Below are 23,865 nucleotides of genomic sequence, written 5' to 3'. Positions count from 1 at the left end.
TTATATGGATACACAGGCAGCATTGTGGTCAGTGGAGGAGGATTGCAAGTAGGGACCGCAGACAGGCTAATGAAGGCCTAAAGTAACAAAAAATAGGCTCATGGCAGTTTTAAATCGGTTACATGGATACACAGGCAGCATTGTGGTCAGTGGAGGAGTATTGCAAGTAGGGACCGCAGACAGGCTAATGAAGGCCCGCAGACAGGCTAATGAAGGCCCGCAGACAGGCTAATGAAGGCCTAAAATAACTAAAAATAGGCTCATGGCAGTTTTAAATCGGTTACATGGATACACAGGCAGCATTGTGGTCAGTGGAGGAGTATTGCAAGGAGGGACCGCAGACAGGCTAATGAAGGCCTAAAATAACAAAAAATAGGCTCATGGCAGTTTTAAATCGGATACATGGATACACAGGCAGCATTGTGGTCAGTGGAGGAGTATTGCAAGGAGGGACCGCAGACAGGCTAATGAAGGCCTAAAATAACAAAAAATAGGCTCATGGCAGTTTTAAATCGGTTACATGGATACACAGGCAGCATTGTGGTCAGTGGAGGAGTATTGCAAGTAGGGACCGCAGACAGGCTAATGAAGGCCTAAAATAACAAAAAATAGGCTCAAGGCAGTTTTAAATCGGTTACATGGATACACAGGCAGCATTGTGGTCAGTGGAGGAGTATTGCAAGGAGGGACCGCAGACAGGCTAATGAAGGCCTAAAATAACAAAAAATAGGCTCATGGCAGTTTTAAATCGGTTACATGGATACACAGGCAGCATTGTGGTCAGTGGAGGAGTATTGCAAGTAGGGACCGCAGACAGGCTAATGAAGGCCCGCAGACAGGCTAATGAAGGCCTAAAATAACAAAAAATAGGCTCAAGGCAGTTTTAAATCGGTTACATGGATACACAGGCAGCATTGTGGTCAGTGGAGGAGTATTGCAAGGAGGGACCGCAGACAGGCTAATGAAGGCCCGCAGACAGGCTAATGAAGGCCCGCAGACAGGCTAATGAAGGCCTAAAATAACTAAAAATAGGCTCATGGTAGTTTTAAATCAGTTACATGGATACACAGGCAGCATTGTGGTCAGTGGAGGAGTATTGCAAGTAGGGACCGCAGACAGGCTAATGAAGGCCTAAAATAACAAAAAATAGGCTCAAGGCAGTTTTAAATCGGTTACATGGATACACAGGCAGCATTGTGGTCACTGGAGGAGTATTGCAAGGAGGGACCGCAGACAGGCTAATGAAGGCCTAAAATAACAAAAAATAGGCTCATGGCAGTTTTAAATCGGTTACATGGATACACAGGCAGCATTGTGGTCAGTGGAGGAGTATTGCAAGTAGGGACCGCAGACAGGCTAATGAAGGCCTAAAATAACAAAAAATAGGCTCAAGGCAGTTTTAAATCGGTTACATGGATACACAGGCAGCATTGTGGTCAGTGGAGGAGTATTGCAAGGAGGGACCGCAGACAGGCTAATGAAGGCCTAAAATAACAAAAAATAAGCTCATGGCAGTTTTAAATCGGTTACATGGATACACAGACAGCATTGTGGTCAGTGGAGGAGTATTGCAAGTAGGGACCGCAGACAGGCTAATGAAGGCCCGCAGACAGGCTAATGAAGGCCTAAAATAACAAAAAATAGGCTCAAGGCAGTTTTAAATCGGTTACATGGATACACAGGCAGCATTGTGGTCAGTGGAGGAGTATTGCAAGGAGGGACCGCAGACAGGCTAATGAAGGCCTAAAATAACAAAAAATAGGCTCATGGCAGTTTTAAATCGGTTACATGGATACACAGGCAGCATTGTGGTCAGTGGAGGAGTATTGCAAGTAGGGACCGCAGACAGGCTAATGAAGGCCTAAAATAACAAAAAATAGGCTCAAGGCAGTTTTAAATCGGTTATATGGATACACAGGCAGCATTGTGGTCAGTGGAGGAGGATTGCAAGTAGGGACCGCAGACAGGCTAATGAAGGCCTAAAATAACTAAAAATAGGCTCATGGCAGTTTTAAATCGGTTACATGGATACACAGGCAGCATTGTGGTCAGTGGAGGAGTATTGCAAGTAGGGACCGCAGACAGGCTAATGAAGGCCTAAAATAACTAAAAATAGGCTCATGGCAGTTTTAAATCGGTTACATGGATACACAGGCAGCATTGTGGTCAGTGGAGGAGTATTGCAAGTAGGGACCACAGACAGGCTAATGAAGGCCTAAAATAACAAAAAATAGGCTCATGGCAGTTTTAAATCGGTTACATGGATACACAGGCAGCATTGTGGTCAGTGGAGGAGTATTGCAAGTAGGGACCGCAGACAGGCTAATGAAGGCCTAAAATAACAAAAAATAGGCTCAAGGCAGTTTTAAATCGGTTATATGGATACACAGGCAGCATTGTGGTCAGTGGAGGAGGATTGCAAGTAGGGACCGCAGACAGGCTAATGAAGGCCCGCAGACAGGCTAATGAAGGCCTAAAATAACAAAAAATAGGCTCATGGCAGTTTTAAATCGGTTACATGGATACACAGGCAGCATTGTGGTCAGTGGAGGAGTATTGCAAGTAGGGACCGCAGACAGGCTAATGAAGGCCTAAAATAACAAAAAATAGGCTCAAGGCAGTTTTAAATCGGTTACATGGATACACAGGCAGCATTGTGGTCAGTGGAGGAGTATTGCAAGGAGGGACCGCAGACAGGCTAATGAAGACCTAAAATAACAAAAAATAGGCTCATGGCAGTTTTAAATCGGTTACATGGATACACAGACAGCATTGTGGTCAGTGGAGGAGTATTGCAAGTAGGGACCGCAGACAGGCTAATGAAGGCCCGCAGACAGGCTAATGAAGGCCTAAAATAACAAAAAATAGGCTCAAGGCAGTTTTAAATCGGTTACATGGATACACAGGCAGCATTGTGGTCAGTGGAGGAGTATTGCAAGGAGGGACCGCAGACAGGCTAATGAAGGCCTAAAATAACAAAAAATAGGCTCATGGCAGTTTTAAATCGGTTACATGGATACACAGGCAGCATTGTGGTCAGTGGAGGAGTATTGCAAGTAGGGACCGCAGACAGGCTAATGAAGGCCCGCAGACAGGCTAATGAAGGCCCGCAGACAGGCTAATGAAGGCCTAAAATAACTAAAAATAGGCTCATGGCAGTTTTAAATCGGTTACATGGATACACAGGCAGCATTGTGGTCAGTGGAGGAGTATTGCAAAAAGGGACCGCAGACAGGCTAATGAAGGCCCGCAGACAGGCTAATGAAGGCCCGCAGACAGGCTAATGAAGGCCTAAAATAACTAAAAATAGGCTCATGGCAGTTTTAAATCGGTTACATGGATACACAGGCAGCATTGTGGTCAGTGGAGGAGTATTGCAAGTAGGGACCGCAGACAGGCTAATGAAGGCCTAAAATAACTAAAAATAGGCTCATGGCAGTTTTAAATCGGTTACATGGATACACAGGCAGCATTGTGGTCAGTGGAGGAGTATTGCAAGTAGGGACCACAGACAGGCTAATGAAGGCCTGAAATAACAAAAAATAGGCTCATGGCAGTTTTAAATCGGTTACATGGATACACAGGCAGCATTGTGGTCAGTGGAGGAGTATTGCAAGTAGGGACCGTAGACAGGCTAATGAAGGCCTAAAATAACAAAAAATAGGCTCAAGGCAGTTTTAAATCGGTTATATGGATACACAGGCAGCATTGTGGTCAGTGGAGGAGGATTGCAAGTAGGGACCGCAGACAGGCTAATGAAGGCCCGCAGACAGGCTAATGAAGGCCTAAAATAACAAAAAATAGGCTCATGGCAGTTTTAAATCGGTTACATGGATACACAGGCAGCATTGTGGTCAGTGGAGGAGTATTGCAAGTAGGGACCGCAGACAGGCTAATGAAGGCCCGCAGACAGGCTAATGAAGGCCTAAAATAACAAAAAATAGGCTCAAGGCAGTTTTAAATCGGTTACATGGATACACAGGCAGCATTGTGGTCAGTGGAGGAGTATTGCAAGGAGGGACCGCAGACAGGCTAATGAAGGCCCGCAGACAGGCTAATGAAGGCCCGCAGACAGGCTAATGAAGGCCTAAAATAACTAAAAATAGGCTCATGGCAGTTTTAAATCGGTTACATGGATACACAGGCAGCATTGTGGTCAGTGGAGGAGTATTGCAAGTAGGGACCGCAGACAGGCTAATGAAGGCCTAAAATAAGAAAAAATAGGCTCAAGGCAGTTTTAAATCGGTTACATGGATACACAGGCAGCATTGTGGTCAGTGGAGGAGTATTGCAAGGAGGGACCGCAGACAGGCTAATGAAGGCCTAAAATAACAAAAAATAGGCTCATGGCAGTTTTAAATCGGTTACATGGATACACAGGCAGCATTGTGGTCAGTGGAGGAGTATTGCAAGTAGGGACCGCAGACAGGCTAATGAAGGCCTAAAATAACAAAAAATAGGCTCAAGGCAGTTTTAAATCGGTTACATGGATACACAGGCAGCATTGTGGTCAGTGGAGGAGTATTGCAAGGAGGGACCGCAGACAGGCTAATGAAGGCCTAAAATAACAAAAAATAGGCTCATGGCAGTTTTAAATCGGTTACATGGATACACAGGCAGCATTGTGGTCAGTGGAGGAGTATTGCAAGTTGGGACCGCAGACAGGCTAATGAAGGCCCGCAGACAGGCTAATGAAGGCCTAAAATAACAAAAAATAGGCTCAAGGCAGTTTTAAATCGGTTACATGGATACACAGGCAGCATTGTGGTCAGTGGAGGAGTATTGCAAGTAGGGACCGCAGACAGGCTAATGAAGGCCCGCAGACAGGCTAATGAAGGCCCGCAGACAGGCTAATGAAGGCCTAAAATAACTAAAAATAGGCTCATGGCAGTTTTAAATCGGTTACATGGATACACAGGCAGCATTGTGGTCAGTGGAGGAGTATTGCAAGTAGGGACCGCAGACAGGCTAATGAAGGCCCGCAGACAGGCTAATGAAGGCCCGCAGACAGGCTAATGAAGGCCTAAAATAACTAAAAATAGGCTCATGGCAGTTTTAAATCGGTTACATGGATATACAGGCAGCATTGTGGTCAGTGGAGGAGTATTGCAAGTAGGGACCGCAGACAGGCTAATGAAGGCCTAAAATAACTAAAAATAGGCTCATGGCAGTTTTAAATCGGTTACATGGATACACAGGCAGCATTGTGGTCAGTGGAGGAGTGTTGCAAGTAGGGACCGCAGACAGGCTAATGAAGGCCTAAAATAACAAAAAATAGGCTCATGGCAGTTTTAAATCGGTTACATGGATACACAGGCAGCATTGTGGTCAGTGGAGGAGTATTGCAAGTAGGGACCGCAGACAGGCTAATGAAGGCCTAAAATAACAAAAAATAGGCTCAAGGCAGTTTTAAATCGGTTATATGGATACACAGGCAGCATTGTGGTCAGTGGAGGAGGATTGCAAGTAGGGACCGCAGACAGGCTAATGAAGGCCTAAAATAACAAAAAATAGGCTCAAGGCAGTTTTAAATCGGTTACATGGATACACAGGCAGCATTGTGGTCAGTGGAGGAGTATTGCAAGGAAGGACCGTAGACAGGCTAATGAAGGCCTAAAATAACAAAAAATAGGCTCATGGTAGTTTTAAATCGGTTACATGGATACACAGGCAGCATTGTGGTCAGTGGAGGAGTATTGCAAGTAGGGACCGCAGACAGGCTAATGAAGGCCCGCAGACAGGCTAATGAAGGCCTAAAATAACAAAAAATAGGCTCAAGGCAGTTTTAAATCGGTTACATGGATACACAGGCAGCATTGTGGTCAGTGGAGGAGTATTGCAAGGAGGGACCGCAGACAGGCTAATGAAGGCCCGCAGACAGGCTAATGAAGGCCCGCAGACAGGCTAATGAAGGCCTAAAATAACTAAAAATAGGCTCATGGCAGTTTTAAATCGGTTACATGGATACACAGGCAGCATTGTGGTCAGTGGAGGAGTATTGCAAGGAAGGACCGTAGACAGGCTAATGAAGGCCTAAAATAACAAAAAATAGGCTCATGGTAGTTTTAAATCGGTTACATGGATACACAGGCAGCATTGTGGTCAGTGGAGGAGTATTGCAAGTAGGGACCGCAGACAGGCTAATGAAGGCCCGCAGACAGGCTAATGAAGGCCTAAAATAACAAAAAATAGGCTCATGGCAGTTTTAAATCGGTTACATGGATACACAGGCAGCATTGTGGTCAGTGGAGGAGTATTGCAAGTAGGGACCGCAGACAGGCTAATGAAGGCCCGCAGACAGGCTAATGAAGGCCTAAAATAAGAAAAAATAGGCTCAAGGCAGTTTTAAATCGGTTACATGGATACACAGGCAGCATTGTGGTCAGTGGAGGAGTATTGCAAGGAGGGACCGCAGACAGGCTAATGAAGGCCCGCAGACAGGCTAATGAAGGCCCGCAGACAGGCTAATGAAGGCCTAAAATAACTAAAAATAGGCTCATGGCAGTTTTAAATCGGTTACATGGATACACAGGCAGCATTGTGGTCAGTGGAGGAGTATTGCAAGTAGGGACCGCAGACAGGCTAATGAAGGCCTAAAATAACAAAAAATAGGCTCAAGGCAGTTTTAAATCGGTTACATGGATACACAGGCAGCATTGTGGTCAGTGGAGGAGTATTGCATGGAGGGACCGCAGACAGGCTAATGAAGGCCTAAAATAACAAAAAATAGGCTCATGGCAGTTTTAAATCGGTTACATGGATACACAGGCAGCATTGTGGTCAGTGGAGGAGTATTGCAAGTAGGGACCGCAGACAGGCTAATGAAGGCCTAAAATAACAAAAAATAGGCTCAAGGCAGTTTTAAATCGGTTACATGGATACACAGGCAGCATTGTGGTCAGTGGAGGAGTATTGCAAGTAGGGACCGCAGACAGGCTAATGAAGGCCCGCAGACAGGCTAATGAAGGCCTAAAATAACAAAAAATAGGCTCATGGCAGTTTTAAATCGGTTACATGGATACACAGGCAGCATTGTGGTCAGTGGAGGAGTATTGCAAGTAGGGACCGCAGACAGGCTAATGAAGGCCCGCAGACAGGCTAATGAAGGCCTAAAATAACAAAAAATAGGCTCAAGGCAGTTTTAAATCGGTTACATGGATACACAGGCAGCATTGTGGTCAGTGGAGGAGTATTGCAAGGAGGGACCGCAGACAGGCTAATGAAGGCCCGCAGACAGGCTAATGAAGGCCCGCAGACAGGCTAATGAAGGCCTAAAATAACTAAAAATAGGCTCATGGCAGTTTTAAATCGGTTACATGGATACACAGGCAGCATTGTGGTCAGTGGAGGAGTATTGCAAGTAGGGACCGCAGACAGGCTAATGAAGGCCTAAAATAACAAAAAATAGGCTCAAGGCAGTTTTAAATCGGTTACATGGATACACAGGCAGCATTGTGGTCAGTGGAGGAGTGTTGCATGGAGGGACCGCAGACAGGCTAATGAAGGCCTAAAATAACAAAAAATAGGCTCATGGCAGTTTTAAATCGGTTACATGGATACACAGGCAGCATTGTGGTCAGTGGAGGAGTATTGCAAGTAGGGACCGCAGACAGGCTAATGAAGGCCTAAAATAACAAAAAATAGGCTCAAGGCAGTTTTAAATCGGTTACATGGATACACAGGCAGCATTGTGGTCAGTGGAGGAGTATTGCAAGGAGGGACTGCAGACAGGCTAATGAAGGCCTAAAATAACAAAAAATAGGGTCATGGCAGTTTTAAATCGGTTACATGGATACACAGGCAGCATTGTGGTCAGTGGAGGAGTATTGCAAGTAGGGACCGCAGACAGGCTAATGAAGGCCCGCAGACAGGCTAATGAAGGCCTAAAATAACAAAAAATAGGCTCAAGGCAGTTTTAAATCGGTTACATGGATACACAGGCAGCATTGTGGTCAGTGGAGGAGTATTGCAAGGAGGGACCGCAGACAGGCTAATGAAGGCCTAAAATAACAAAAAATAGGCTCATGGCAGTTTTAAATCGGTTACATGGATACACAGGCAGCATTGTGGTCAGTGGAGGAGTATTGCAAGTAGGGACCGCAGACAGGCTAATGAAGGCCCGCAGACAGGCTAATGAAGGCCCGCAGACAGGCTAATGAAGGCCTAAAATAACTAAAAATAGGCTCATGGCAGTTTTAAATCGGTTACATGGATACACAGGCAGCATTGTGGTCAGTGGAGGAGTATTGCAAGTAGGGACCGCAGACAGGCTAATGAAGGCCCGCAGACAGGCTAATGAAGGCCCGCAGACAGGCTAATGAAGGCCTAAAATAACTAAAAATAGGCTCATGGCAGTTTTAAATCGGTTACATGGATACACAGGCAGCATTGTGGTCAGTGGAGGAGTATTGCAAGTAGGGACCGCAGACAGGCTAATGAAGGCCTAAAATAACTAAAAATAGGCTCATGGCAGTTTTAAATCGGTTACATGGATACACAGGCAGCATTGTGGTCAGTGGAGGAGTATTGCAAGTAGGGACCGCAGACAGGCTAATGAAGGCCTAAAATAACAAAAAATAGGCTCATGGCAGTTTTAAATCGGTTACATGGATACACAGGCAGCATTGTGGTCAGTGGAGGAGTATTGCAAGTAGGGACCGCATACAGGCTAATGAAGGCCTAAAATAACAAAAAATAGGCTCAAGGCAGTTTTAAATCGGTTACATGGATACACAGGCAGCATTGTGGTCAGTGGAGGAGGATTGCAAGTAGGGACCGCAGACAGGCTAATGAAGGCCTAAAATAACAAAAAATAGGCTCAAGGCAGTTTTAAATCGGTTACATGGATACACAGGCAGCATTGTGGTCAGTGGAGGAGTATTGCAAGGAAGGACCGTAGACAGGCTAATGAAGGCCTAAAATAACAAAAAATAGGCTCATGGCAGTTTTAAATCGGTTACATGGATACACAGGCAGCATTGTGGTCAGTGGAGGAGTATTGCAAGTAGGGACTGCAGACAGGCTAATGAAGGCCCGCAGACAGGCTAATGAAGGCCTAAAATACCAAAAAATAGGCTCATGGCAGTTTTAAATCGGTTACATGGATACACAGGCAGCATTGTGGTCAGTGGAGGAGTATTGCAAGTAGGGACCGCAGACAGGCTAATGAAGGCCTAAAATAACAAAAAATAGGCTCAAGGCAGTTTTAAATCGGTTACATGGATAAACAGGCAGCATTGTGGTCAGCGGAGGAGGATTGCAAGGAGTGTCTGACACAGTTAGTTAGTACTCACAAAAAATAAATACATGTTAATGTCTCGCAAAACACCAAAAATAAAAAAAAAAGTGTGGCATACTTAGGTACAGGGGTGGGCTCATCTGCTGAGTTTCTGACAAAGTAATTTGGCAGTAAGTATTTACTGGTGTCAATATAGGACACTGACCCAGACTACTTTAACTAGCATCATAGATGTCAACAAATTGGTATTGTCAGTGCCAGGCATTGAATGATATCAGCGCATAGACTAAACATTGGTGGAGCTGTGCGAGAGAATTTTGCACGTGGTAGAGCACAGTTTGAGCTGGGGGGGGAACTCTCTTGTGGCCGGCGGTACCGTCCCAAGGCCCCTCATGTCACAACGGTGTGTCTGACGTTGGGTGCGCGCCACCACCGCCAGAGACACTTTATTGTACTATGAGGGACCTAGTGGCAGTGCCGTCGACCAAAAGCGGGCACACCCACCTCTTCAGACAAACGGCACTCTAACGGGTGCTTGCGCCAAGTGGCGAGACCACGGCCCCGTGGGGGGTGTTTTCCCATTGAGGGAGGTGTAAACATGTCGTATGCTGGACAAACAGCTGCTGCAAATTAAGAGATTGGAACACTCAGTAAGACCAGTCCTCAAGCAAGACCTTTTTATAGGAAAGCTAGGTGTCAGCCGGGAAAGGTGGGGCAAAATAATTTGAAATCCAGGAGTGGTTCATTTTAATGAAGGTGAGATCATCCACATTTTGGGTAGCCAGACGAGTCCTTTTTTCGGTTAATATTGAACCAGCAGCACTGAATACTCTTTCTGATAGCACACTAGCTGCTGGGCAAGCAAGCTCCTGCAATGCATATTCTGCCAATTCAGGCCAGGTGTCTAATTTGGATGCCCAGTAATCAAATGGGAATGACGGTTGAGGGAGAACATCGATAAGGGATGAAAAATAGTTAGTAACCATACTGGACAAATGTTGTCTCCTGTCACTTTGAATAGATGCTGCAGTACCTGTCCTGTCTGCGGTCATTGCGAAATCACTCCACAACCTGGTCAGAAAACCCCTCTGTCCAACGCCACTTCTGATCTGTGCACCTCTAACACCTCTGCCCTGTAGCCCCCTGCAGCTCGTGTGAGAAACATCACCGGCGCTGTGTGCTGGGAATGCCTGAATCAAACGGTCTACAAGAGTTGCTTGTTTGGTTGCTAATATTTGTTCGAGGTTCTCATGTGGCATAATATTTTGCAATTTGCCTTTATAGCGAGGGTCAAGGATGCAGGCCAACCAGTAATCGTCATCGCTCATCATTTTAATAATGCGTGGGTCCCTTTTGAGGATACGTAAGGCATAATCCGCCATGTGGGCCAAAGTTCCAGTTGTCAAATCTGCGGTTGTGCTGGTTTGAGGGGCAGTTACAGGCAAATCTACGTCACTTGTCTCCCTTAAAAAAACAGAACCCGGCCTTGCAAAGCCACTAATTTCTGTTGGCCCAGGAGAAGCTTCCTCATTAAAAAAGTACTCATCCCCATCATCCTCCTTGTCCTCCTCCTCCTCTTCGCCCGCTACCGCGTCCTCTACACGGCCCTGACCAGACAATGGCTGACTGTCATCAAGGCTTTCCTCTTCCTCGGCTGCAGACGCCTGCTCCTTTATGTGCGTCAAACTTTGCATCAGCAGACGCATTAGGGGGATGCTCATGCTTATTATGGCGTTGTCTGCACTAACCAGCCGTGTGCATTCCTCAAAACACTGAAGGACTTGACACAGGTCTTGTAGCTTAGACCACTGCACACCTGACAACTCCATGTCTGCCATCCAACTGCCTGCCCGTGTATGTGTATCCTCCCACAGAAACATAACAGCACGCCTCTGTTCGCACAGTCTCTGAAGCATGTGCAGTGTGGAGTTCCTCCTTGTTGCAACGTCGATGATTAGGCGATGCTGAGGAAGGTTCAAAGACCGCTGATAGTTCTGCATACGGCTGGAGTGTACGGGCAAACGTCCGGATATGCGAGCAAAGTCTGCGCACTTTGAGGAGCAGGTCGGGTAACCTCGGATAACTTTTCAGGAAGCACTGCACCACCAGGTTTAAGGTGTGAGCCAGGCAAGGAATGTGTTTCAGTTGGGAAAGGGCTATGGCAGCCATGAAATTCCTTCCGTTATCACTCACTACCTTGCCTGCCTCAAGATGTACAGTGCCCAGCCATGACTGAGTTTCTTTCTGCAAGAACTCGGACAGAACTTCCGCGTTGTGTCTGTTGTCGCCCAAACACTTCATTGCCAATACAGCCTGCTGACGCTTGCCACTAGCTGTCCCATAATGGCACACCTGGTGTGCAACAGTGGCAGCTGCGGATGGAGTGGATGTGCGACTGCGGTCTGTGGACGAGCTCTCACTTCTGCAGGAGGATGAGGAAGAGGAGGAGGGGGGGCGAACGCCTACAGCCAACTCTTTCCTTGACCGTGGGCTAGGCAGAACTGTCCCAATATTGCTGTCCCCTGTGGACCCTGCATCCACCACATTCACCCAGTGTGCCGTGATGGACACGTAACGTCCCTGGCCATGCCTACTGGTCCATGCATCTGTTGTCAGGTGCACCTTTGTAGTCACAGACTGCCTGAGTGCATGGACGATGCGGTCTTTAACATGCAGTTGGAGGGCTGGGATGGCTTTTCTAGAAAAGAAGTGTCGACTGGGTAGCTCGTAGCGTGGTACAGCGTAGTCCATCAGCGCTTTGAAAGCTTCGCTTTCAACTAACCGGTAGGGCATCATCTCTAATGAGATTAGTCTTGCAATGTGGGCGTTCAAACCCTGTGTACGCGGATGCGAGGATGAGTACTTCCTTTTCCTAACAAGAGTCTCATGTAGGGTGAGCTGGACTGGAGAGCTGGAGATCGTGGAACTAGCGGTGGTGCCGGTGGACATGGGTGAGTGAGAAAGGGTTGGAGATGGTATTCTTGCCGGTGCCCTACATGCAGTGTTTCCTACTGCAAACCTGGTGATTCCCTGACTGCTTTGGCCTGGCGACGAAAGCTGCACTGATACTGCAGGTGGTGCGGGAAATGGTGGGTTTACAGTGAGGGAAGGGATGTAGCGTTGCTGACTAGCTTCATTGGCCGAGGGTGCTGCAACCTTTAGGGACGTTTGGTAGTTAGTCCAGGCTTGCAAATGCATGGTGGATAAATGTCGATGCATGCAACTTGTATTTAGACTTTTAAGATTCTGACCTCTGCTTAAGGTAGTTGAACATTTTTGACAGATGACTTTGCGCTGATCATTTGGATGTTGTTTAAAAAAATGCCAGACTGCACTTTTTCTACTATCGGATACCTTTTCAGGCATTGCAGACTGAGCTTCTTTAACCGGATGGCCACGCTGTCCTCCAACTGGTTTTGGTTTTGCCACGCGTTTTTGGCCAGATACGGGCCCGGCAGATGGAACCTGTTGTGATGTTGATGCCTGCTGTGGCTCCTCCTCCTCCGCTTCAGAGCTACTGCCGCCTGCACCCTGTTTCCCCAATGGCTGCCAATCGGGGTCAACAACTGGGTCATCTATGACCTCCTCTTCTATGTCGTGTGCAACTTCGTCTGTGTCACCGTGTAAGCTGGTGGTATAGCGTTCGTGACGGGGCACCATAGTCTCCGCTGGTTTTGATTCTGCCTCAGTACACTGCGAGGGCAATGTTCTGGTCTGAGTCAAAGGAACAGCATAGTAATCTGGCTGTGGCTGTGCATCTGTGCACTCCATGTCCGATTCAACTTCTAATGGGCATGGCCTGATAACTGTTTCACTGTCTAACCCAGGAACGGTATGTGTAAAGAGCTCCATGGAGTAACCTGTTGTGTCGACTGACGCATCATTCTCTGTTGTTCTGGGTGAAGGACTCAAGGAAGCGACTTGTTCCTGACCGGGAGCATCCACTGACGATGCACTGCTCTGACATTTGGCACTTTCCAAGGAGGAGGCGAAAGAGCTAGAGGCAGAGTCAGCAATGAAAGCCAATACTTGTTCCTCCTGCTCCGGCTTCAAAAGTGGTTTTCCTACTCCCAGAAAAGAGAGCGTTCGAGGCCTTGTGTAGCCAGACAACGAACCTGGCTCAACAACTCGAGACTTAGGTGCTGTACTGCTTTTACCACGACCACCTGATGCTCCACCACCACTACCATCATTACCAGCTGACAATGACCGCCCACGGCCACGACCTCTTCCACTAGACTTCCTCATTGTTTGCAAAACGTAACCAAAGTAACGGTATTTGTTACTGTAAAACAACTTATCAGGTGAACTCAAACTTCAGTTGGATTTATATATACCTTTATAGGTGCCTGACACTGAAAGGAAAATCAGGCCCAATGTTACGCACTAGGTTTTCTGTGCCCCAATAATTTGAGACAGATGGCACACACAGGACCAGCACTCCAGCAGAAATGTCAATCTTAATCTCCAACTAATTTTTTTTTTTTTCTGGGAGAACTTAAAAAAAAAATTAAAAAAAAAAAAATTTACACACTAGGTTTTCTGTGGCACACAATGAGAGACAGATGCCACACACACAGCACTGGCACAGAGGCAGACTTGCCAATCTTTATCTCCCACTAATTATTTTTTTTTTTACAGGGAGAATTTACCCCCCCCCCAAAAAAAAATGGCCCAGTATTACACAGTGGTTTTCAGTGGCACACAATGAGACAGATGCCACACACAGCAATGGCACAGAGGCAGACTTGCCAATCTTTATCTCCCACTAATTATTTTTTTTTACAGGGAGAATTTACCCCCCCCCCAAAAAAAAATGGGCCTGTATTACACAGTGGTTTTCGGTGGCACACAATGAGACAGATGCCACACACAGCAATGGCACAGAGGCAGACTTGCCAATCTTTATCTCCCACTAATTATTTTTTTTTTTTACAGGGAGAATTTACCCAAAGAAAAAAAAATGGGCCTGTATTACACAGTGGTTTTCGGTGGCACACAATGAGACAGATGCCACACACAGCAATGGCACAGAGGCAGACTTGCCAATCTTTATCTCCCACTAATTATTTTTTTTTTACAGGGAGAATTTACCCCCCCCCCCCAAAAAAAAATGGCCCAGTATTACACAGTGGTTTTCGGTGGCACACAATGAGACAGATGCCACACACAGCAATGGCACAGAGGCAGACTTGCCAATCTTTATCTCCCACTAATTATTTTTTTTTTTACAGGGAGAATTTACCCCCCCCAAAAAAAAATGGCCCAGTATTACACAGTGGTTTTCGGTGGCACACAATGAGACAGATGCCACACACAGCAATGGCATAGAGGCAGAGAGGCAGACTTGCCAATCTTTATCTCCCACTAATTATTTTTTTTTTTACAGGGAGAATTTACCCCCCCCAAAAAAAAATGGGCCTGTATTACACAGTGGTTTTCGGTGGCACACAATGAGAGATGCCACACACAGCAATGGCACAGAGGCAGACTTGCCAATCTTTATCTCCCACTAATTATTTTTTTTTTTACAGGGAGAATTTAGAAAAAAAAAAAATGGCCCAGTATTACACAGTGGTTTTCGGTGGCACACAATGAGAGACAGATGCCACACACAGCACTGGCACAGAGGCAGACTTGCCAATCTTTATTTCCCTGCAGTAATCTCAGAAAAGTATGGCAGGCAGCTATAAAAAGGACTGCTGCACACAAAAGTGTGGACAAACAAACAAGATAGCTGTGCAGAAAGGAAGGAACAACAGGATTTGTGCTTTGAAAAAAGCAGTTGGTTTGCACAGCGGCGTACACACAAAGCAACGCAGCTATCAGGGAGCCTTCTAGGGCAGCCCAGTGAGCTACAGCGCTGAGGAAAAAAAATGTAGCTTCCACTGTCCTGCAAACAAAAGGTGGTGTTGGACAGTGGAAATCGCTACAGCACAAGCGGTTTGGGGGTGAATGTACCCTGCCTAACACTGTCTATCCCTGCTTCTGACGAAGCGGCACCTCTCCCTATGCTCAGATCAGCAACAGTAAGATGGCGGTCGGCGGGAACGCCCCTTTATAGCCCCTGTGACGCGGCAGAAAGCAAGCCAATCACTGCAATGCCCTTCTCTAAGATGGTGGGGACTGAGATCTATGTCATCACGCTGCCCACACTCTGCGTCCACCTTCATTGGCTGAGAAATGGCGCTTTTAGCGTCATTGAAACGCGACTTTGGCGCGAAAGTCGCGTACCGCATGGCAGACCCCACACAGGGATCGGTTCGGTTTCATGAGACGCCGACTTTGCCAAAAGTCGGCGACTTATGAAAATGAACGATCCGTTTCGCTCAACCCTATTGAGGATAGATACAAAATCAAGAAATAATTGTGTTTCCCCATCCCAAAAAATCAACACATCATCTATGTATCTACCCCAAAATAAAATATGACTAGCACAAAAATTTAAATCCTCACAGAAAATGCGTATGTCTTCTCACCACTCTAAAAACAAATGAGCAAAAGTAGGTACACATGAAGTACCCATAGCGGTACCCCTTATCTGATGAAAGATGCTACCGCTAAAGGTAAAATAATTGTGAGTAAGAAAAAAACTTAATAGTGTATGCAGAAAGATATTGTGCTCAGAAAATTGTCTACCCTTGCTGGAAACAAAATGTGACACCGCCGTAATACCTAAGTCATGGTCTATGTTGCTGTACAAGGCCTCTATATGTAGACTCATGAGCTTGGTGGTGTCAGGAACATTAAGATTTTTCAACCTCTGAACCATATCCTTCTTATCTAGAATAAAAGATTATAATGACTGTACAAAAGGGGATAATAACTCATCTAGGTACTGGCTGGCACCCTCAGTCAACAATTTATTCCTGGACACTAAAGGCCTCCCAGGTATGTGTCTCAGTTGTTTATGCATCTTCGGCAATGCGTAGAAGGTGGCTATTCAGGGACATGGATTATACATCTTTTTAAACTCATCTTCAGCTAAAAGATTCCTCTCCGTGGCCCCTTTTTACAGACTCAACATGTCTCGCAAGAAACAATCAGTAGGATCTGAATTCAATATGGTATATGTCCTCCTATCATCCAGAAGATCCCTTGCCATCCGAACGTAATCAGTCCTATCCATCAGGACAATATTTTCCCCCTTAATGGAGGGCTTTATAACAATATTTTATTGTCCTGTAGATCTCTCAAAGCTCCTATCTCTTCTAAGCTCAAATTTGTAACCTTACTCCATTTTCCCTTAGATAGCTTCCTAATATCATTCTCCACCATATTCACAAAAGCATCAATATTATGGTATTGGGAGAAAGCTGGGGTGTTTTTACTTCTTGGTCTTAAAGTGGAGAGGGGTGGGGATACTTCTGGATGATTGGACTCCAAATCTTCCAATATTTGAATAGCTTCCCTCTCTTTCCTATTCAAATCCATACCGTCCCTATTCTTAAACGCATGATATTTATTCAGTGCTAATTTGCGAGCAAACAAGTTAAGATTCTTAGTCCAAGGAAACGAATCAAATTCTGGTACTGGAGTAAAGGATAAACCTTTTTTCAACAGAGAAATATGTGCCTCATTCAAGGTGAATGTAGACAGATTGAAAATTTGTAAATTCATACTTTTATCATTTAATTCCCCATTAGAGGATTTGGGTTCCCTAAAAAACTTACTGGGGATTGAGCGAATCTTCCCGTAGCTCCCAAAAAGGTAGTCAGCTGTACTAACCCACTTGTATTTGATGTATTAGGAGCAAAAGTCACTATACCGCCCACAGTGGGCATTACATTAGATTTAACTAAACTTGAGGTATTCACCGTTTGTGATGGTATGAGATTTCCAAACAGAGACGGTATTGTCTGTTGTACTAGATCAACCCTCTGAGCCAGTGACCAAGGTACAGAGGTGGAAGAAGACCCACCAATAGTGGAATATGCATTTCTTTTTGGACGTGGATTTTCCACTGGTCCATGTTTTAGAGAAATTATTTTTGGATTTATAATTCCTCTTAAACTCACTTTTTCTTTCCTCTTTAAACTCACTTTCTGTTAATCTTACATTAAAAGTAATGTTTTAGAGTCTTTAGTTGGGGGTTCTTTTGCCTTTGGCAATTTGTGATTCATCCAACAGACTGACACACCTTGCGAACACATGCCCTTGTTCTAGTAAAAAGTTAGGCATGTGTATCTAATAAAATCCTGCGGAGCTAGGATTTAACCCAGACCTACCTGGCTCTAAGGGTACCGTTACACAAAACGATTTACCAACGATCACGACCAGCTATACGACCTGGCCGTGATCGTTGGTAAGTCGTTGTGTGGTCGCTGGAGAGCTGTCACACAGACTGCTCTACAGCGACCAACGATGCCGAAGTCCCCGGGTAACCAGGGTAAACATCGGGTTACTAAGCGCAGGGCCGCACACATTCCGGTGTCCGTCAGGTCCCTCGCCGTCCGCTTCCCGCACTGACTGAGTGCCGGCCGTAAAGTGAAAGCAGAGCACAGCGGTGCAAGGTGGTATGTGGCAAAAAAATTTATTTGGTGGACCGGAAGGTTTATGGTCCTGAGGACAGGTCCTGGGAGCCTGCTGAGCACATTCGGGCTCTGCAGCTCATTGCTGCCTTCGAGCATAGCGGGATCCAAGGAGGGGGGCCCTAGGGGGGGGGGTAATGTTAGGGGTCGAGTTCCCGCCTCTGCACAGGGGGAATCTCGGGCCATCTCCGCTGCGGTCTCCCATTCTTCTCCTGCTGCAGTGGAGCCTGCTTAGCGGAGACGTTGGTCCCAGTGTCTCACTCAGTCTGACTCTGTGCAAAGGGTTACTGCTGCTTTTCCAGCTTCTGCCATTGAAGCCAGTGCTGGGCAGCGGTGAGCAGATGCTTTTGGGACTAAGTCCTGCTTTTCCCCTTCTGAGCATGCCCAGGGTAAGATCTCTCATTGGAGATCGAGGGTCACAGGCTTAGATACTGCAGCAAAACCCATTGGTTCTCCAGGAGGTCCTGAAGGTGCTCAGGCTCTGTGGCAGCCTCTCATTGGTCCTTCTAGGAAGGTCCTGTACTTGCTGCAGCTATAAAAGGTTCGGATGGCCGCACGGCCATGCGCTAGTATCAATCCAAGTATGTGCTTTGCGCCAGTGTGGTTATTTGTGAATGTATTCAGGGACCCGGCTGAAATAAGCCCCTAGAATACCGGCACCTCCGGTGAGGAGATTGTATGAATGTATTCAGGGACCCGGCTGAAATAAGCCACTAGAATACCGGCACCTCCGGTGAGGAGATTGCGTGTTTGCATTACCACTGACTTCTATCAGTTCGGCAGTAAGCCTGTGCTCCTGTGAGGCTAACAGGGCACAGTGCTTCCTTTCACGGCTACTCTGTGAAGCAACAGAGCTAGTCTATACCACCAAACAGTGCCACCATTCACTAGCAGCAGGTTCCTTTTGCACGGTGGACCCCGGTGTTGTGAATTTGCTTTTTGCTCCCTCTAGTGGTTACTAGTTTTTTGACTCTGGTTTTTCTGTCATTCCTTTTATCCGCACCTGGGTCGTTAGTTAGGGGTGTTGCTATATAAGCTCCCTGGACCTTCAGTTCAATGCCTGGCAACGTAGTTATCAGAGCTAGTCTGCTGTGCTCTTGTCTACTGATCCTGGTTCCAGTTATATCAGCTAAGTCTGCCTTTTGCTTTTTGCTATTTGTTTTGGTTTTGTATTTTTGTCCAGCTTGTTCCAAATCTATATCCTGACCTTTGCTGGAAGCTCTAGGGGGGCTGGTGTTCTCCCCCCGGACCGTTAGACGGTTCGGGGGTTCTTGAATTTCCAGTGTGGATTTTGATAGGGTTTTTGTTGACCATATAAGTTACCTTTCTTTATTCTGCTATCAGTAAGCGGGCCTCTCTGTGCTAAACCTGGTTCATTTCTGTGTTTGTCGTTTCCTCTTACCTCACCGTCATTGTTTGTGGGGGGCTTCTATCCAGCTTTGGGGTCCCCTTCTCTGGAGGCAAGAAAGGTCTTTGTTTTCCTCTACTAGGGGTAGCTAGATTCTCCGGCTGGCGCGTGTCATCTAGAATCAACGTAGGAATGATCCCCGGCTACTTCTAGTGTTGGCGTTAGGAGTAGATATATGGTCAACCCAGTTACCACTGCCCTATGAGCTGGATTTTTGTATTCTGCAGACTTCCACGTTCCTCTGAGACCCTCGCCATTGGGGTCATAACAGTTTGCCAGGACCGTATTAAATGTTTAATGCATTGCAGAAGAGGGATTATAAGAAAGAAGATTCTGAGTTTTTTTTTTTTTTCCTTTTTCCCCTTTACCTCAGAGTGGCTATGCTTGCTGCAGACATGAATGTCCAGACCTTGATTACAAGTGTGGACCAGCTGGCTACTCGTGTGCAGGGCATACAAGACTATGTTATCAGAAATCCTAGGTCAGAACCTAAAATACCGATTCCTGAACTGTTTTCCGGAGACAGGTTTAAGTTTAGGAATTTCGTGAATAATTGTAAATTGTTTTTGTCCCTGAGACCCTGTTCATCTGGAGATTCTGCTCAGCAAGTAAAAATTGTTATTTCGTTCTTACGGGGCGACCCTCAGGATTGGGCTTTTTCGTTGGCGCCAGGAGATCCGGCATTGGCTGATCTTGATGCGTTTTTTCTGGCGCTCGGTTTACTTTATGAGGAACCCAATCTTGAGATTCAGGCAGAAAAGGCCTTGCTGGCTATGTCTCAGGGGCAGGACGAGGCTGAAGTGTATTGCCAAAAATTTCGGAAATGGTCCGTGCTGACACATTGGAACGAGTGTGCACTGGCCGCTAATTTTAGAAATGGCCTTTCTGAAGCCATTAAGAATGTTATGGTGGGTTTTCCCATTCCCACAGGTCTGAATGATACTATGGCACTGGCTATTCAAATTGACCGGCGGTTGCGGGAGCGCAAAACCGCAAATTCCCTCATGGTGTTGTCTGAACAGACACCTAATTCGGTGCAATGTGATAGAAAAACCGCAAATTCCCTCATGGTGTTGTCTGCACAGACACCTGATTTAATGCAATGTGATAGAATCCTGACTAGAAATGAGCGGAAAATTCATAGACGCCGGAATGGCTTGTGCTACTACTGTGGTGATTCTACACATGTTATCTCAGCATGCTCTAAACGTATAGCTAAGGTTGTTAGTCCTGTCACCGTTGGTAATTTGCAACCTAAATTTATTCTGTCTGTAACTTTGATTTGCTCACTGTCATCTTATCCTGTCATGGCGTTTGTAGATTCAGGTGCTGCCCTGAGTCTCATGGATCTCTCATTTGCTAAGCGCTGTGGTTTTACTCTTGAACCATTAGAAAATCCTATTCCTCTTAGGGGTATTGATGCTACACCATTGGCAGCAAATAAACCGCAGTATTGGACACAGGTTACCATGTGCATGAATCCTGAACACCGCGAGGTGATACGTTTCCTGGTTTTACATAAAATGCATGATTTGGTTGTTTTAGGGCTGCCATGGTTACAGACCCATAATCCAGTCCTGGACTGGAAGGCTATGTCAGTCTCAAGTTGGGGCTGTCGTGGTATTCATGGGGATTCCCTGCCTGTGTCTATTGCTTCTTCTACGCCTTCGGAAGTTCCGGAGTATTTGTCTGATTATCAGGATGTCTTCAGTGAGTCTGAGTCCAGTGCACTGCCTCCTCATAGGGACTGTGACTGTGCTATAGATTTGATCCCAGGCAGTAAATTTCCTAAGGGAAGACTGTTTAATCTGTCGGTACCTGAACATACCGCTATGCGTTCATATATCAAGGAGTCTCTGGAGAAAGGACATATTCGTCCGTCTTCTTCCCCTCTTGGTGCGGGATTCTTTTTTGTGGCAAAAAAGGACGGATCTTTGAGACCTTGTATTGATTATCGGCTTTTAAATAAGATCACTGTCAAATTTCAGTATCCTTTACCGCTGTTGTCTGACTTGTTTGCCCGGATTAAGGGTGCCAAGTGGTTCACCAAGATAGACCTTCGTGGTGCGTACAACCTTGTGCGCATTAAGCAAGGTGATGAATGGAAAACCGCATTCAATACGCCCGAAGGTCATTTTGAGTACTTGGTGATGCCTTTTGGGCTCTCCAATGCGCCTTCAGTTTTTCAGTCCTTTATGCATGACATTTTCCGGAAGTATCTGGATAAATTTTTGATTGTTTATCTGGATGATATTTTGGTTTTTTCTGATAATTGGGATTCGCATGTGGAGCAGGTCAGGTTGGTCTTTAAAATTTTGCGTGAAAATTCTTTGTTTGTCAAGGGCTCAAAGTGTCTCTTTGGTGTACAGAAGGTTCCCTTTTTGGGGTTCATTTTTTCCCCTTCTGCTGTGGAGATGGACCCAGTCAAGGTCCGAGCTATTCTTGATTGGACTCAGCCCTCGTCAGTTAAGAGTCTTCAGAAGTTCTTGGGCTTCGCTAACTTCTACCGTCGTTTTATCGCTAATTTTTCTAGCATTGTGAAACCTTTGACGGATATGACCAAGAAGGGCTCCGATGTAGCTAACTGGGCTCCTGCTGCCGTGGAGGCTTTCCAGGAGTTGAAACGCCGGTTTACTTCGGCGCCTGTTTTGTGCCAGCCTGACGTCTCACTTCCCTTTCAGGTTGAGGTGGATGCTTCGGAGATTGGGGCAGGGGCCGTTTTGTCGCAGAGAGGCCCTGGTTGCTCTGTTATGAAACCTTGTGCCTTTTTCTCTAGGAAGTTTTCGCCTGCCGAGCGAAATTATGATGTGGGCAATCGGGAGTTGTTGGCCATGAAATGGGCATTTGAGGAGTGGCGTCATTGGCTCGAGGGTGCTAAGCATCGTGTGGTGGTCTTGACTGATCACAAAAATCTGATGTATCTCGAGTCTGCTAAACGCCTTAATCCGAGACAGGCCCGCTGGTCATTGTTTTTCTCCCGCTTTGATTTTGTTGTCTCGTATTTACCAGGTTCAAAGAATGTGAAGGCCGATGCTCTTTCTAGGAGCTTTGTGCCTGATGCTCCTGGAGTCACGGATCCTGTTGGTATTCTTAAAGACGGAGTTATCTTGTCAGCTATTTCTCCGGATCTGCGACGTGTGTTGCAGAGATTTCAGGCTGATAGGCCTGAGTCTTGTCCACCTGACAGACTGTTTGTCCCGGATAAGTGGACCAGCAGAGTCAATTCCGAGGTTCATTCCTCGGTGTTGGCAGGTCACCCGGGAATTTTTGGCACCAGAGATCTGGTGGCCAGGTCCTTTTGGTGGCCTTCCTTGTCAAGGAATGTGCGGTCATTTGTGCAGTCCTGTGGGACTTGTGCTCGAGCTAAGCCTTGCTGTTCTCGTGCCAGCGGTTTGCTCTTGCCCTTGCCTGTCCCGAAGAGACCTTGGACACATATCTCCATGGATTTCATTTCTGATCTTCCGCTATCTCAGGGCATGTCCGTTATCTGGGTGATATGTGATCGCTTCTCCAAGATGGTCCATTTGGTTCCTTTGCCTAAGCTGCCTTCCTCTTCCGATCTGGTTCCTGTGTTTTTCCAGAACGTGGTTCGTTTGCACGGCATCCCTGAGAATATTGTGTCAGACAGAGGATCCCAGTTCGTTTCCAGGTTCTGGCGATCCTTTTGTAGTAGGATGGGCATTGATTTGTCGTTTTCGTCTGCTTTCCATCCTCAGACTAATGGACAGACGGAGCGAACCAATCAGACTTTGGAGGCTTATTTGAGGTGTTTTGTCTCTGCTGATCAGGACGATTGGGTGACATTCTTGCCGTTGGCTGAGTTTGCCCTTAATAATCGGGCTAGTTCCGCCACCTTGGTTTCGCCTTTTTTCTGCAACTCTGGTTTCCATCCTCGCTTTTCTTCGGGTCATGTGGAGCCTTCTGACTGTCCTGGGGTGGATTCTTTGGTGGATAGGTTGCAGCAGATCTGGAATCATGTGGTGGACAACTTGAAGTTGTCACAGGAGAAGGCTCAGCGCTTTGCCAACCGCCGCCGCGGTGTGGGTCCCCGACTACGCGTTGGGGATTTGGTATGGCTTTCTTCCCGCTTTGTTCCTATGAAGGTCTCCTCTCCCAAATTTAAACCTCGTTTTATTGGGCCTTACAAGATATTGGAAATCCTTAATCCTGTATCTTTTCGTCTGGATCTTCCTGTGTCGTTTGCTATTCACAATGTATTTCATAGGTCCTTGTTGCGGCGGTACATTGTGCCTGTAGTTCCTTCTGCTGAGCCTCCTGCTCCGGTGTTGGTTGAGGGCGAGTTGGAGTACGTGGTGGAGAAGATCTTGGATTCTCGCCTCTCCAGGCGGAGGCTTCAGTACCTGGTCAAGTGGAAGGGCTATGGTCAGGAGGATAATTCCTGGGTGGTCGCCTCTGATGTTCATGCGGCCGATTTAGTTCGTGCCTTTCATGCCGCTCATCCTGATCGCCCTGGTGGTCGTGGTGAGGGTTCGGTGACCCCTCACTAAGGGGGGGGTACTGTTGTGAATTTGCTTTTTGCTCCCTCTAGTGGTTACTAGTTTTTTGACTCTGGTTTTTCTGTCATTCCTTTTATCCGCACCTGGGTCGTTAGTTAGGGGTGTTGCTATATAAGCTCCCTGGACCTTCAGTTCAATGCCTGGCAACGTAGTTATCAGAGCTAGTCTGCT

The sequence above is a fragment of the Ranitomeya variabilis genome, chromosome 5 (genome assembly GCF_051348905.1).
Source record: "Ranitomeya variabilis isolate aRanVar5 chromosome 5, aRanVar5.hap1, whole genome shotgun sequence".
NCBI classification, from domain to species: Eukaryota; Metazoa; Chordata; class Amphibia; order Anura; family Dendrobatidae; genus Ranitomeya; species Ranitomeya variabilis.
The sequence above is the reverse complement of the archived record's forward strand: the minus strand, read 5'-3'. Positions refer to the sequence as shown.